Source organism: Panthera tigris, chromosome B3 (assembly GCF_018350195.1).
Source record: "Panthera tigris isolate Pti1 chromosome B3, P.tigris_Pti1_mat1.1, whole genome shotgun sequence".
NCBI lineage: Eukaryota > Metazoa > Chordata > Mammalia > Carnivora > Felidae > Panthera > Panthera tigris.
In genome coordinates, this window is record NC_056665.1 from 45,903,503 (window position 1) to 45,920,932 (window position 17,430).

Genomic DNA, 17,430 nt, shown 5'->3' on the forward strand with positions numbered 1-17,430 from the left:
AGTTCCTGGAAGTTTAACTTTGTCATACAAGAGAACAGTTTCGTTAATGGTATTTAGTGCTTCAGGATCAAATACAAGAAGCATTGGTCAACACAGTATGATGTCTAAGACACAGTTGATGACTCAAGTTTCTCAGGAAGGAAATACACTTTTCTGTTGGGGAAAAATGCTCTTCGTACCTAATTTTAGAATTATACAAGTGAAAAGTCTGTTGAAAACAACTTGATTACAAGTAATTTTTCTGAGGAATGGAAATGTGCCAGCCTTAGCTTTTTCTTACACATCCTCCCATTTATTGTAATTGAGTTTTTCTGTAAATAGGGAGATCTGTAATGTCAGAACATGTTTGCAGAGTTTTCTTGTCCCGTTCTTAAAATTGTAGAATAACTTTCTTTGATATAGATAGAAAAAAAAGTTTGTTGTATAATAATTGCTGTTCCACACAAAGATAATGATATTGACCCACCATCAACAAGATATATTCTGATTATTTTTTAATCTTGATGTTAGTGAAATTTTCATCCTATGTGTTTTGCCCTATTCTTATATTTAATTTAGATTTAAACAGAAGATTGTAGGATTTGGATTCAGAAGTTGGAAAGGAAGCTTTTGTTTGTAGCCTCATTGTGGAAAGTAAGCAGAATATGGAAAATACTCATGGAATATAGAAAATATTTAATAATATTCAGTATTCATTTATGGAACCCTTATTATATGCCAGGCAATGTTCTTAGGGCCCAGTCTTTACAACACCTCTGAAAGATAGGTTCTGTTATTTTCATTTTATAAATAGGGAGTAGGACCAGGGAGGGTAACTTTTTCAGTGTCAGGATTTGAACATGGTCAGTCTGGCTCCAGAATTCATACTGAATTCATTAAATACTATACTGCCTCTAAGAAACATGTCTCATGCCTTAAAAGGCATTATAGGGGCACCTGGGTGGCTCAGTCAGTTAAGTGTCAGACTCCTGATTTCGGCTCAGGTCATGATCTCATGGTTCGTGGATTCGAGCCTTGCATTGGTTCAGTTCAGAGCCTGGAGCCTGTTTCTGATTCTGTGTCTCCTTCTCTCTCTGCATCTCCCCTGCTCACGCTCTGTGTCTCTCAAAAATAAATAAATGTAAAAAAAAAAAATTACTATTCTCAAATTTTAAAAAGGGAGAGACTTTCCAAGCTTTCCAGCAGCAAGGGAGACCAAGTTATGTTTTTTCTTCTACTTCTTAGAACTTGCTGGCCATTTTTTTTATCACTCTTGCAAGTAGGTGATTTTCTGGTATTGCTTTACTTTTCCTCCAATTTTTTCTTTTAATTTAAAAATTTTGAAAATTTGTTATGTTTTCTCCATTTAATAGATCCAATCCAGTTATTCTTTACCAATTTGACACATAGGCATTTACTTGATATATATACTCTATTTTTTTCCTAACTTTGTATCTTAAAAGCTTCTATACTTTCTTTAAAAAAAATTTTTTTTTTTTAACATTTATTTATTTTTGAGACAGAGAGAGACAGAGCATGAATGGGGGAGGGGCAGAGAGTGAGGGAGACACAGAATTGGAAGCAGGCTCCAGGATCTGAGCCATCAGCCCAGAGCCCGACGCGGGGCTCGAACTCACAGAGTGTGAGATCGTGACCTGAGCTGAATTCGGACGCTTAACCGACTGAGCCACCCAGGCGCCCTGAAAGCTTCTATACTTTCTGAGAGGTTGGAAGTATATGTAGTCCAATTAATATTTGTATACCTTTCATCTAAATTTATTTTATTTTTTTAAAGTTTACTTACTTTTAGAGAGAGAGGGAGGGAGAAAGAGAATCCCAAGCAGCCTCTACACCATCAGCTTGGAGCCCAAGGAGGGGCTCAAACTCACAAACTGTGAGATCATGACCTGAGCCGAAATCTAGAGTCGGATGCTTAATCCACTGAGCCACCCAGGTGCCCCTGACCTAAATTTATTAATGGTTATCTTTTGCCTTGCTTGCTTTATTGCTCATATATAAATAGATGTAAAAAAAAAAACATATATATATATATTTTTCCCCTCTGAACCATTTTAAAGTAAGTTGTAACAATAAATACTTCGTTAATGCATCTCATAAGATTAAGGACATTGTCTTACATAACCAAGAAGATTACTTTCTCTTTTTAAGTGTGGGATGTTTAAATTTCTCATGAAGCTTGCAAGTACTAGGTACCATGTGAATTTATTACATGATTTCTGAAGGCCAGATTTCTGGCAACTACAACTGAGGACCAGAAAGTAAAATGTTGTTAGTATGCTTTTATATATGAGTAAAATAAAGTATCAGTAGAGAAAGGAGGAGACATAGAATGCTGCAGGATGGAGATATTTAATGTAGTACTCTGTATGCAGTCCGTCAGCAAATCTTGTCAGCTCCTCCTTCAAAGTATGTGCAGACTTTGAATATTTCTCACTAGTTGCACCACTGCTTTTTGGATTGATACAAACCAACATCTTCTCACTTTAATCACGGTAAACCCTGTTAACTGTTCTCCCTGTTCTCTTGTTCTCCCAATCTTTTTTCAACATAGTAGTCTGGAATCCTGTTCAAAAGGTACTTCTTTAGTCAGAAACCATCTACTCGCAAATTGTATACTTTAAAATGTTTAAAATGATGAGTTTTGTGTTACATGAATTGCACCTCAAAAAAAGCAAAAGCAAGCTAAAAAAAAAAAAAAACGATTCACTGGCCCACTATTTTAAGTAAAAGCCAGAGTCCTTATAAGTGGCTTATAAGGCCCTATGTGACGTACATTGTATGCTTTTCTCCCCCACAGTACCTCTACAGTTCTTCCCTTGTTTGATTCCACTCCAGCTACACAGAGCTCTTTAAAAAGTGCCAGTCTTGCTTCTGTCTCTGGGACTTTGCCTTTGCTGGTCCTTTTTACATGAAACACTTCCCTTTTAGATTGCGGTTTTATCTACCATCTTTGTTTTTTATTTTTAAAATTAAAATTATTTTACAAATAATGGTGAAATACAAATCACATAAAACTTAACATCATGACCATTTTGTGCAGTTCAGTAGTGGTAAGTGTAGTAATTTCCCCTTATCCATGGTTTTAGTTTCCATGGTTTCAGTTACGCAAGGTCAACCCCAGTCCAGAAGTAGATGGTACTCCCAACTTAGTGTCAGAAGGTCAGTATTAGCCCAACTCTTATGTCACAGTGCCTTTGTCATTCACTTTATTGCTAAGACATTTTATCGTCTCATATCATCACATATAGAAGGGTGAGTACTGTACGTTAAGATACTTTTGAGAGTGAGACCACATTCACATAACTTAAAAAAAATTTTTTAATGTTTATTTATTTTTGAGAGAGACAGAGACAGAGCATGAGCAGGGGAGGGTCAGAGAGAGAGGGAGACACAGAATCCGAAGCAGGCTCCAGGCTCTGAACTGTCAGCACAGAGCCCGATGTGGGGCTCAAACCCACAAACCGCATGATCATGACCAGAGCCGAAGTTGGACACTTAACCGACTGAGCCACCCAGATGCCCCACATTCACATAACTTTTATTACAGCATTCTAAATTATTCGATTTTATTATTAGTTGTTAATCTCTTGTGATGCCTAATTTATAAGTTAAACTTTATCATAGGTATGTATGTATAAGAAAACTTGTATGTCAAGGGTTGGTGCCTCCCCTGGGGGTCTTGGAATGTATCCCTTGCAGGTACAAGGAAGGGAAGGACTACTGTACACATATTGTTGTGCTTGGCCCTCTTAAAAGAGTCTGTGCTCACGTGTTAGTGAGGTCTTCCGATTACTTCAAGACTAACCCTTTTCTTGGCATTCTATTTGCTTACCCTGTGATTACACTCTTATAACCATCTAAAGTTACTTACTTGCTTATTTTATTGTCTGTCTTCCTTCTCTGGATAAAGCTTCATGGGGTCAGTAACTGTTTTGTCCACTGCTGTATTCCCAGCATCTGCAGCAATGTCTAGCATATTAGTAAGTGCCCATTACTTATGTGTCAAGTGAACAGATGAATGATCATTGAACTGAATAATTTTAGTTTTTGTTAATTATATAAGAATCCTAAGTTTCTAAGTATGTCTGGAAAAAAAGCTTTGAATGCTTCTAATTAGTCTTTTTTTTTTTTTTAACTTTTTTTAACGTTTTATTATTTTTGAGACAGAGAGAGACAGAGCATGAACGGGGAAGGGTCAGAGAGAGGGAGACACAGAATTCGAAACAGGCTCCAGGCTCTGAGCTGTCAGCACAGAGCCCGACGCGGGGCTCGAACTCACGGACCGAGAGATCATGACCTGAGCCGAAGTCGGCCGCTTAACCAACTGAGCCACCCAGGCGCCCCTCTAATTAGTCTTTTTATGTAAATTTACTTTAGAGTGGAATGAAACTACCATTTTTGTTAGTGTATTGGTCTTGTTCATTGAGTATTTTTATATGCTAATTAAACTAGGTAAGTTGAATGAGTTAGAATTTTCTCTATAAAAACTAAGTTGCTTTTTTTTCAACTATTCCATCTATTTTTTAAAATGTTATATATATTTTTAAGTTTACTTATTATTTTAAGTAATCTCTACACTCAACATGGGGCTTGAACTCATGAGCCCGAGATTAAGAGTCACATGTTCTTCTGAGCGAGCCAGCTAGGCACTCCTAAAAAGATGTTATTTTTAAAGTATTTAGCAGTTGTCATTTACTGCAGAAATTAGATTCCAAGGGGAAATGTAGAATGTCTTCATGGTTATCTGATTATACTCAAAACTTGTAGACTTTATTGTTAACTTTTTAACTTTATGTTAAGATGAAACTTTTTAAAAAATTGTTTATTTTTTTATTTTTGAGAGAGGAAGAGAGAGAGAGAGAGAGTGAGTTGAGGAGGGGCTGAGAGAGAGGGAGAGAGCAAGAATCTCACCCAGAGGCTGCACTGTCATCTGTCTGCTCAGAGCTGGACTCGGGCTCAACCCTGTGAATCGTGAGGTGATGGACTGAACCGAGAGCGGGAGTTGGACGCTTAACTGACTGAGAAACCCAGGCGTCCCAATATGAAACTTTTAAAAACTCATTTTCATTTTGGGGTAAATTTAGAATTGGAATGTTAGAGCTAGAGGGAAGTTTTGTAGTCTTAGGTGGGTCACTTAACCTCTCTGTGCCTCATTTTAAGATTAATTATACTTGTTCTGTGCAGTTGTACAAGAGTTAAATTAGATAGTAATTTAGACATAATTTCCTAAATTTTTACCTATTATGTACTGTACACTCTCCTAAGCCCTTTCTTTATATTAATTCATTTAATCCATATAACAACACTTTAGGTACAGACTATTTCACCTGCTTTACAGATGGGGAAATTGAGGCACAGAGATGTTAAGTAACTTGTGCAAGATCCCTCAGCTAAATAAGTGGCAAAGCTGGGATCCTAACTCATGAAATTTAGTTCTACTTATAAGTAAAGATAATGCTTGCTAAACTGTTAGAACATCAAGTAGGATATGTTGACCTGCCATGGTAATTGAAAAACTTAGTTGCAGTAGGAATATGAGAGTTATAATTGTCCATAAAGTCATGCAAAATGGTGATAAAAAATCTGCATAGGTAATTGCAGAGACAAGTACCTGAAATGCAGTTGTGGCATCATTAGAAAATTAAAAAAAAAAATTACATGGTGGAGTGCCTGGGTGGCATAGTAGGTTGAGGATCCTGCTCTTGATTTCCGCTCAGGTCACGATCCCAGGGTCATGGGATTGAGCCCTGCATCAGGCTCTGCACTGAGTGTGGAGCCTGCTTAAGATTCTCTCTCTTACTGCTTCTGCCTCTCTCCCTTGCTTGCGTGCTCTCTCTCTCTCTCTCTCTCCCTCCCTCCCTCCCTCTCTCTCTCTCTCCCTCTCTCTCCCTCTCAAAAAGAAGGTGGGGCACCTGGGTGCCTCTGTACGTTGAGGGTCCGACTCTTGATCTCTGCTCAGATTATGATCTCACAGTCTGTGAGATTGAGCCTGTGTTGGGCTCCACGCTCAGTGCGGAGCCTGCTTGGGATTCTATTTCTCCCTCTCTCTGTCCCTCCCTGACTCTGTGTGTGTGTGTGTGTGTGTGTGTGTGTGTGTGTGTGTGTGTGTGTGCATGCGTGTGTGCATGCACTCTCTCTTTCTCTCTCTTCCTCTCAGAATAATCTTAAATTACCTGGTGAATAGACCTATAATTTTATTTTATTTTTTTATTAAAAAAAATTTTTTTTTAATGTTTATTTATTTTTGAGACAGAGACAGAGCATGAGCAGGGGAGGGTCAGAGAGAGAGGGAGACACAGAATCCGAAACAGGCTCCGGGCTCCGAGCTGTCAGCACAGAGCCCGACGCGGGGCTCGAACCCATGGACCGCGAGATCGTGACCTGGGCCGAAGTCGGACGCTCAACCGACTGAGCCACCCAGGCACCCCAATTTTATTTTTAACACATTGCATTTTGCAAATGCCAGGCATGTTAGAAATTCTGATACTTCTTGAATAAGTATCATAAGACCATGTATTTTCTGATTGATTTATACCTTATCAGCAAGGACTAGGCTCCTTTCTTTATAAATACAAATGAAAATGGAAATTTCCATTAAACATTGAATGGATTCATTAATTCTTAAAGCAAATATTTATTGAGCACTTATTTTCTGTCTCACTTTGTTCTAGGCACTAAGGGTATATAATGGAGGGATATATGTCAATAAGAAACAATGAAGAAAACTAAAGCAGCTTTTTAGAATAAGGGTGACTGGGATACATGGTTTTAGATAGGGTGACCAAAGAAAGCTTCGGCAGAGATTTAGTAGATACCTGAATAAAATGTGGTGCCCAACCCTGCTTTGGGAAAAGATGTTCTAGGCAGAGGGATGATAAGGAGACTAATGAGGCACACAGCATAAGGGGAGAGTGGTGAGACAGTTATGGGGGTAGAGTAAGGGTATGCAGTCCCTTGTAAGGCTCGTGGTTAGCCTTGTAAGCCATGCATGGTTAGGACTGAGCAGTTGGGAGAAACATTTGGAAGTTTTTGAGCAGAGGACAGACATGATATGGCTTTACTTGAACAATATCACTTGGTATGCTATGTGAAAAATAAACTGTATAGTGGGGACAAGAGGCGAGTTATGGTTTTTGATTGCCTAGAAATTTTTGAACCTTGTTATGTTTGGCACTGATTTTCAGTCTCATGAGTTCTGTTTTCCTAATTCAAATTCCCAGCCTTCTTCATTTGCAGCTAGGACACAGGCATGTAAACTTGTCTTCTGAACGAGGCTCCTCTAATCAGAAGGCTCATTGGAGACCTGGATTCTGAATTGAGCAGACCTGTTTGCTCGCTGAAGTTTTGCCAATAGTGTACATCTTCCAAACTTCTTTTTTTTTTTTAAGATTTTATTTTTTTTAAGTTATCTTTATGCCCAGAGTGGCGCTCAAACTTACAACTCTGAGATCAACAGTTGCATCTTGTACCAACTGAGCCAGCCAAGTGCAGATTTTCTCCTAGTTTTATTGTTGTGTCTCTGGTAGAAAAGTGGTGTTGGAGAGGCGGGGCAGTGTTGGTGTTTTTCATGTGTTATTTTTGGGATCATTGTATATATTGCTGGCTTCTAGGATACCTAGATAGTCTTGAAGAAGATAAAGGTAGAGAGGGTTCCAGTATTATTGTCAAGTAATAGACTATTACTTCAAGTAAGAGAATATTGTATGGGAAGTATGGGAATTGAATAAGATCATAATAGAGAATGCTTTAGTATTTATGGAAAAATTTGTAGGTTCTAGGTCAAGTTTCTTAGGATTTGTAGTTTGGTTTGCAAAGAACACAAAATCTTGGATTCCTCTTTGTGTCTGGTATTATTTTGCCTGATTCATGATTTCTCTTGGTTCAAGCTTGAAACTACAGAAGCAATGGTATTGTTAGTACTAAGGCATATATATTTATGTATTGATGTAACCTGGGAGAATCTAGCAAGTAACAAGGGTCAGGAATAGAGTACTGTTGACTCTTGAGCAACATGAGTTTGAATGGCACAGGTTTACTTATGGGCATATTTTATTTGATAAATACAGTACAGTACTGTAGATGTATTTTTTCTTCCTTATGTTTTTTTCAGTAACCTTTTCTGTAGTATACTTTATTGTAAGAATACAGTATATAACACATATACAAAACTGTTTATGTTATTGATAAGGCTTCTGGTTAACAGTAGGTTGTTAGTCAAGTTTTTGGGAATTGAAAGTTACACGTGTATTTTCAACGTGTGTGTGTGTGTGTTGGTGTCCCTGACCCCCACATCATTCAGTGGTCGCCTGTACTTGACAGATTGGAGTAGACAAATAAGCAGTTTAGGAGAAGGGAATCAGGATGATATGCAGTAAGGGGAGAGCAGATACAAAGGTGAGTAGGTCAGAGGCCAAGCTCTCTTCAGATGGAGTTGAGGAGATAGGTGAATCTTTGCATCAGTGAGATTTGGTGATAGAACCGCATTCTGCCCTTAATTTATGAGCTTTTGACTATTTGCTAAAGTACAGGAACATATCTCAGTTGAGTAGGTCCAGATACTCTATGTGGGAACAAGCAATTTTGTGGTATCTGACTGAGATAAGTAATGCAGGGTTGGAGATTGGCATTGGCTCCCGTAGAGTAAACTGTGCCAATTTCGTTCACTAGCTGTGGAAATCAAGGGTATACATATATATTTTCTGGGTGTTTAAAAGGTATGTTCTTATTTGGTATTTTATTACATGTTTTTCCACATCTTAGAGGTAGATGTCAGTTTAGGTTTTAAAAGGTCCCTGCCATGTGCTGTAATTTGATACTTTTCTTCTCTCTCTCTTTTTTTTAAGATTTTATTTTTAGGTAATCTCTGCACCCAGTGTGGGGCTCCAACCCACAACCCTGAGATCAAGAGTCGCATGCTCTACCAGCTGAGCCAGCGAGGCACCCCTCTTTCTTCAGTATTATTATTATTTTTTTAATGTTTACTTTTGAGAGAGAGGGAGAGAAAATGCTAGCGAGTGCGGGGAGGGGCAGAGAGAGAGGGAGACACAGAATCCGAAGCAGGCTCCAGGCTCTGAGGTCTCACCACAGAGCCTGATGCAGGGCTTGAACTCATGAACTGTGAGATCATGACCTGGTCCGAAATTGGAGGCTTGTGAACTGCAAGATCATGACCTGGGCCGAAGTCACACGCTCAACCAACTGAGCCACCCAGGCGCCCCTCTCTTCAGTTTTTATAGTCCCATCAGAAATGTGAATGGTGGCTTGCCTTGTTTATGATGAGGGTAATGGAATTATTATAGAAAATTATGAAGTCCTTGAAACCAAAATTATCTTCTTGGCACTGCCTCCCGTTTGCTGTGTGACTCTGGTCTTATTACATATCTCTCAAATCTCAGTTTTCTTTGAAGTGGGCTAATAGTTCTTACTTTTAGGTCTTTTGGTCGGGTTAAATGAAAAATAATGTAGAACACTACAGGGCCTGGCAGATTGTAAGTGCTCAATAAGTTTTAGTTATTAGATCTGATTTTAAACATTATTTAATTAAATACTTAAGTTTATCTAGTCAAGTTATTTTTTGTATGTGGTGAGCTATCAGTGCACATTTAAATCAATTAGAATACATTTAAAAAATAAAATAGGCATATGCCGTTTTAGATTTTTAACTTTTCTGTTTAAAGATGTGAAATGTGAAGCTTTTTTAAAAAACAAATGTCTTTTAGCCACACTTTGCGTGTGAATTTTAAAATACTAGATTTCTAAAATAGGAATGGGAAGAAACAACCTTAGCTTCGTTTATGAACATATTATATGATAAAAACTGAAGATACTCTTGTTAAAACCAGGAGCAAAGTAAAAATGCTCTCACTGTTATTCAGCATGGTTTGGTAGTTCTAGTTAGTGTAGTTAAAAAAAGTGTAGTTTAAAAAAAGATAGAATTATAAAGAGAGGAATAAAAGATTTAAATAAGAAAAGCAGAATCAACAAAGTGCCAGCTAAAAGGAGAGAGGGACAAAATAATATTCTTAGACTTTTGCATGCCCAGGGGCTCATGAATCCCCTACCCTACAGAGGTACATGGATCTCTTATTAGAATTCCTCTTCAAGAGAGGGAAAAAAAGAGGGTTTATAATGAGTCAGTACTAATGAAACTAAGTGCTAAAGTGACTGTACAGATTTGATTCCTGTTTTGTAATACTCTGCCTATTCAACTCTGCTGTTATAGTATGAAAGCTGTGAGAGAAAATACATAAAAGAATGAGCATATAGCTGTATTGCAGAAACAAATGGTTGGCTGGAATTGGCTTTTGAGTTAATTTGCTTACATCTGTTTTGTATTATTTGGGAACTTCTTCTAATCAGTATATTACCTGTGACATCAGGGCAAGGCATTTCTTGCTTAAATGATAGCACCTGTGGCAAACTAGCCCTATTAATATACTATTAAACACTTAGATTGAAACAAGCATGTAGAAAAAGAAATATGCAGCAGCTGGTAGAAGTCGAGGGAATTTGTGTGTATACAGAAAAGTTGCCGAGCTTCTGAAACTTGAAAATGCGTACAGATCACTGGGAACCACGTAGGGCTGGGTAGAGCCTGAGTTGCTTGGGAAATTCCAAAGGGGAGCCCAAGATTTTGCATTGCTAACAATTCCCCAGGAGACATCTATGCAGTCAGTCCCTGAAACACAATTTGAATAGCAAGATCTGTGTGTGTCAAGACTCAACATCTACAAACACAAATTTCCAGTCTCTCTGGTAATAGTTAATGAATGGCCTTATTTGAACACGTGGTGAGTAGTAGGCTCCCAGATTTTCTTTTAGCTTTTTAGCTTAAGTGTTGAGTTTGGAACTTCAGTACTGCTAAGAAGTTCTTGAAAATGGTGTATGTTCTTACTTTCTTAACTGATATTTTCCCTTGATGTTTGGTTTCCCCCAGTGTTCTTTTGGTACCTGTGATCACTGGTTGTCATTTAATCTTTTTGTTTCCCCCATTTTTTACTACTTATGTCTTATTAACAAAAATGTAGTCAATTATGAATAATGATTAATTATTACTTATTATTAACAATTAATTATTAATTATTTATTAACAAAAATGTAGTTAATTATGAATAATGAGTCATTGCAGGTTGCTTAGTAGTTTCTTGGAGGCGAGTAGAATGTTGATTTCATTAATTTTCCTTAAAGATGACAAGTTGTAATATTTGAGTTGTCTTTGTTTTTGATTCTGGACTTAAAAAAAATTTTTTTTTTAATGTTTTATTTTTGGGAGAGCACAAGCAGGGGAAGGGCAATGTGAGAGAGGGGTAGAGGATCCAAAGCAGGCTCTGCACTGACAGTAGCAAGTCCGATGTGGGTCTCAAGCTCAGGAACTGCAAGATGACAACCTGAGCCGAAGTCGGACGCTCAACCAACTGAACCACCCAGATGCCCCTGGATTTTTTTTTTTTTTGGAAAATTTTATGACTTAGGGAAAGGTAAAAGAAAGACCAAATACCCATATACCTACCAGTTTGATTAAACATTTTTCTTAAAAAAATTTTAAGTAGCTTTATTGAGGTTTAATTTCCATACAATAAAATTCAACAGTTAATTTTGAGAAATGTACATAGCTGTATAACCACTTTCATAACATAGAACATTTACATCAGCCTATAAAATTCCCTTGAGCTCTTTGCAGTCAATTCAGAATACTTAAAAAAAAATTTTTTTTAATCTTTGTTTATTTTTGAGAGAGAAAGAGAGAGCATGAGTGGAGGAGGAACAAAGAGAGGGAAACAGAATCCAAAGCAGGATCCAGTCTCCAAGCTGTCAGCACAGAGCCTGACATGGGGCTCGAACTCACGAACCGTGAGATCATGACCAGAGCTGAAGTTGGGCGCTTAACTGACTGAGCCACCCAGGCACCCCAGAATACTTTCTGATATCCCTTTTGATTTCTTCTTTGACCAATGGGCTAATTAAATGTGTGTTAAGTTTCTAATATTTTGGGTTTTGGCCACACATCTGTTACTGATTTACTTGCAGTATAGTCAGAAAACATACTGTATGAGTTCAGCCTTTAAAAATTTATGGAAACATGGTTTATAGCCCAGAATTAAGGTCTGTCTTGGTGAATATTCCATGTGTCCTTGAAAATAATGTATTGTTGTTTGGTGGAATGTTTTGGTGGAATGTTGTTTGGTGTAATGTTGTTTGGTGGAATGATTGGATCAAATTGTTTGATAGTGGTCAAGTTTTTTGTAGTTTTATTTTTTTTTGTCTCCTAGTTCAGTGTGGACTGTTAATGATTTCCAACTATAATTATAATTAATAATTACAACTTCTTTCAGTTCTGTCAACTTTTTCTTCATGTGCTTTGAAGCTCTGTTATGTGATACACATTTAAGATAGTTATGTCCTTTTGATGATTTGGGAAACATCTTTCTTTACTCATAAGTTTTTTGTTTTGAAGTTTACTTTGATAATACCATAGCCATTTCAGCTTTCTTTGTATTGTTTGGATGATATAACTTTTCCCATTCTTTTTACTTTAACTCATCTTTATTTTTGTGTTAAAATGTCTTTGTACAGCCTGTAGTTATATTTTCTTTTTTTGTAAAAATAAGAAAATGACTGTCTCGGGGCGCCTGGGTGGCTCAGTCGGTTAAGCGTCTGACTTTGGCTCAGGTCACGATCTCACGGTCCGTGAGTTCGAGCCCCGTGTTGGGCTCTGGGCTGATGGCTCAGAGCCTGGAGCCTGCTTCCGATTCTGTGTCTCCCTCTCTCTCTGCCCCTCCCCCGTTCATGCTCTGTCTCTCTCTGTCTCAAAAATAAATAAACGTTAAAAAAAAAAATTAAAAAAAAAAAAAAGAAAGAAAATGACTGTCTCATGTTTACTTATTGGTTTAGATCATTTACATTTAATGTATTTATTGATACGGTTGAGTTTAAAACTACTATTATAATATTTGTTTTCTGTTTTCTTTTCTTTCTTTTTTAATTAAATATGCTCCACACTCAGCAATGGAGCCCAATGTGTGGCTTGAACTCACGACCCTGTGAGATCAAGAGTCAAATGTTTAACTGACTGAACCATCCAGGCACCCCATACTATTTGTTTTCTGTTAGTTTTTTACCCCCTTCTTTTCCTGCAGTTTTTTGGGACTAATTTATTTTAAAAAGATTCCATTTATCTTTGTTGGCTTATGTGTTAAGCCTGTTAGCTATTTTTTTTTTTTAGAAGTTATTCCTAAGGTGTGCAATGTATATCAATAACTTATCATTATATACCTTTACATAATACACGCTTCCATTTCTCTTCTCCATTGGGCTATTATCATCTATTTTAATTCTATATCATAAATGCCACAGCATTTAATTCTATATCATAAATGCCATAGCATATGCATCTATGGCATAAATGCCACATTGTGGGGTTTTTTTCATAGTCATTTAACTTTTTTTTTTATGTAACAATCTTTAATTCATCATTATGACCTACACACATGGTTAACAATATGTAGTAATGACGCATCATATTGTGTTCTATGTTTTTCAGTTAATATTCAAAGACACTTTCTAGTTGAATCAAATCATCATAATTACTATTGCTGCATGAAAAATAGGACCTGACCAACATAACGGACTTTTTAGCAACAGTTTTGCTTCATATGCAGTTCCATATTAGTCATTTAACTTTTAAAGAGATTAAAAAAGGAGAAAATAATTATTTTTATTTTCTCATATATTCATTATTTCTGGCACTATTCTTTGTGTCAGTACAGATTTACATCTGGTATCATTCCTTCTGCCTGAAAAACTTCCTTTAACATTTCTTGTAATGCAGGTATACTAGTGATAATTTAGCAGGTTTGATGTCTGAAAAAGTGGTCATGTCACTTCACCTTCATTTGTGAGAGATATTTTCACTGGATATAGAATCTTAGGTTGAGAAGTTTTTTGTTCTTATAGTACTATAAACATGTTGCTGCATTATCTTCTGACTTATGTAGAATTATGCTGTCATTTATACTTTTGTTCCTCTGTATATAATGTCTTTTTTTCTAGCTCCTTTGGGTTTTTTTATCCCTAGTTTTCAGCCATTTGCTTATGATTTGCCTCTGTGTGGTTTTCTTTTATATTTAATTCTGCTTAAGATTTGTTGAGTTTCTTGGTTCTGTAGATTTATAGTTAAATCTTTTACCTTTTCAACCCCCCCTTCAGGTTTGTTTCCTTGTATGCTTTTTACATATAGAACATATTTATAATAGCTGTTTTAACCTCTTTGTATGCTAATTCCATCATCTCTGTAATTTCTGTCTCTATTGTCTGATTTTTTCCCAGTTATGCAGAAAAATATATTTATAGTTTCCTGATTTTTTTTACATGCATGGTAGTTTTTGAAATCATTCTGATTTTTACTTTTTTTTGTGACTTAGATTTTGTCTCTCCTTTAGATACTGTCTGATTTTTTTGGTGTATAGTTCAACTATTTGGAATCAGTTTAATCCTTTGAAATATTGCCTTTAATCTTTGCTAGGGTAAGGTCCATAACACCTTTAGTGTATGGGTAATTTTACCCCATGAATAAGGTGATGTTTTTTGAGGGCTATACCTATGCTTCATATATTGCAGGTCTTTTTTCCCTGGATAGTGGAAATATGAACACTTCTCAGCCCTTTACTGGCTTTGAAGATTGTTCTTACTTCTTTTGTGTGTGGTTCATTTTTCTGGGCTGGCATAGTTTATTCTCTCACGTGTTCATATTAGTACTCAACCAGACACTTAAAGGGACAAGGTCTCAGCTCTCTCTATTCAACTTTCCCTTGACCCTCTAACCCACAGATTCTGAATGCCTGGCCTCACTGAACTCAGTTATTTGGCCCCTCAGTTGAGTGAGAACACCAGGCTGTTTGTGTTCTTCCACCCCACACATTGGCCTGGACACTGCTTGTAGTTAGTAAGTTGGGCCAGTTGTAGATCTCATCTCATTTTGCTTATCTTCTTATGTGTTTTGTTTAGTTTTCTAATTGTTTATGGTGAGGGTAGGTTAAATTCAGTCCCTTTTTCTCCATTATAGCCAGAAGTGGAAACTGGTTTAATAATTTGAGTCCTTTTCCTTTTTTCCTGCGTAGACTACAGTGAAAATTATGCATGTCACTTTACCCCTAAGTACTTTAAAATATATCTCCAAAAATTCAAAATATTCTGCTATATAACCACAATGTTGTTGTACTGAAGAGAATTAACAAGATCTTCTAAATATTATCCAGGACTGATTCTAGTTTGTCCAGGATTGTTTCCAAATGTTTTTTGTTTACTTCTTAATTGGATTATTTACTATTTTGCACTTTTTTTTTGTTTTGTTTCTTTCATTGTTTTTGCTCTAGTATATTTGGACAATGTGATATTTATGGTTGTGTGGCTTTTCTCTGTCCTGTTGTTCTTTTTGCTGTGATATAATGTGGATAACTTGTCTCTGAGCCGTAGTTAGAAGGGTTGATTATTTGTGTTTTACCCGCTTTTCTCCAGTCATGGGGTCATGATTATATACAACCTCTTTGAGAATTCCAAGGCTCTGTTCTCTTTTGGAATTAAAAAAAAAAGTGAATTGTATGACTTCTGAGTGTTAGGGACAGACAGCATCAGGAATCCTAGGAGTCATTGCTAGGAAGTGTCAAAATGCAAATCCAGTTCTGTATTATGCTTTTCCACTTTCTCATTAGAATATTGTTTCCTTGGCTGCCTGTTTGAGAGATTATGCCATTAGATTATTCTCAGTGTTGTATTAGTGCCCTGGGTCTCTTGAATACAACAATAAAAAAATTCTCTGTTTGGTAGCCTTTTCTAATTTCAGTGCTGTAAATATCCACACCCCCCCCCCCCATGGCTAATTTCAAGCTACCAACATAATGTCATTGGTTACAGATTTGGGAAGAGATCAGGTGCTTACGAGCCTGTATTAGGTCACTTCAGCACACACTGGTTATATTCTTTTCTTACTTGGTTTCAGTTCTTGAGGAATTTGTTTTTAACTTTTTTTTGAGAGAGTGATTAGTGAGTAAGGGAGTGGCTGAGGGAGAGGGAGAGAGAATGTGTTTTTAATGTTTATTTACTTTTGAGAGACATTGAGAGCAGGAGCAGGGGAGGTACAGAGAGGGAGGGAGACAGAGGATCCAAAGCAGGCTCTATGCTGACAGTCCAAAGCCCGGATGTGGGGCTCCAACAAACTCACGGCACTGTGAGATCATGACCTGAGCAGAAGTCTGACACTTAACCAATTGAGCTATCCAGGTGCCCTGAGGGAGAGAGAATCTCAAGCAGGCTCTACACCCAGTGCAGAGCCATCCATCTCAGGACTGAGAGATCATGACATGAGCTGAAAATGAGAGTCAGACACTTAACCAACTGAGGCACCCAGGTGCCCCAAGAATTTTTTTTTTAATATGGGAGGGTGTGCTGTTTTTTATAAGCTTTTTCCCCCCAACAGATCCCCCTTTGTTTTATTAAGTATTGGGGGGAGATAAATTACATAATTCCGTTTCAATACATTATCTTCAGTGTTTTTTTTTTTTCTTTTTTTATTACTGGGATTATATCATAAATACTGGTGTTTAGGCATAGCTAACCCAAAAACATGGGTCTTGTGTAGAAGATGATAAGAAGATGGACTTGGTAACCATGTGTTCCTGGATAGCATTTTTTTAAATAATGTTTTTATTTATTTTTGAGAGAGAGAGAGAGAGAGAGAGAGCAAGCATGAGCAGGGGAGGAAGGGCAGAGAGAGAGGGAGACACAGACTCTGAAGCAGCCTCCAGACTCTGAGCTGTCAGCTCAGAGCCCAATGCAGGGCCTAAACCCATGAACTGTGAGATTATGTCCTGAGCTAAAGTCAGACGCTCAACCTACTGAGCCACCCAGGCGCCCTTCCTGGGTAGCATTTTTTAATTTGACCCATTAAAATCTGTGAATTGTGTTTTATCTCCGTTTTAAAGATCCAGAAAAATCATTAGTCCGATCCTTTGCCAATGAAAGTAAACATTATCTTGCCTTAGAAAATTCCTTTGTGTGTGGGACAGAGAAAAGATGACTGTTTAATAACTCAGGAGTGTTCCATCCATGCAAATAAATGAGCTTTTATCACATGTCACTGAAATAGCCATGGTTATTGTTTTAAGTTATCAGAAATGGCAGAACACTTTATCTGAACTGTGACTTAAAAAGTTGACTTTTTTGGTGCTGAAAAAGGAGTGGAAGCAGTAACTTTGCACAGCCAAGTTTGTGCTGTGGCTATTCAGTCCACTTAAATACAATTCAGTAATCCAGTGGAAATCCTACATTTGATTTTCAAAATGAAAGAAACCACCCAAAAGTTCTCATACTACAACTTTCTCATTCTTGATTTCTTCTTGATATTTTCTCTTGTGTGGGGTATTTTTTTAAACCTAA

General features: G+C 37.1%; 1 protein-coding gene across 1 annotated transcript in view; it reads left to right on the forward strand.

Moving 5' to 3' along the window:
• ADAM10 (ADAM metallopeptidase domain 10) overlaps positions 1–17,430 on the forward strand; it is a 136,877-nt gene that overhangs the window by 9,890 nt on the left and 109,557 nt on the right. The window lies entirely within an intron of this gene.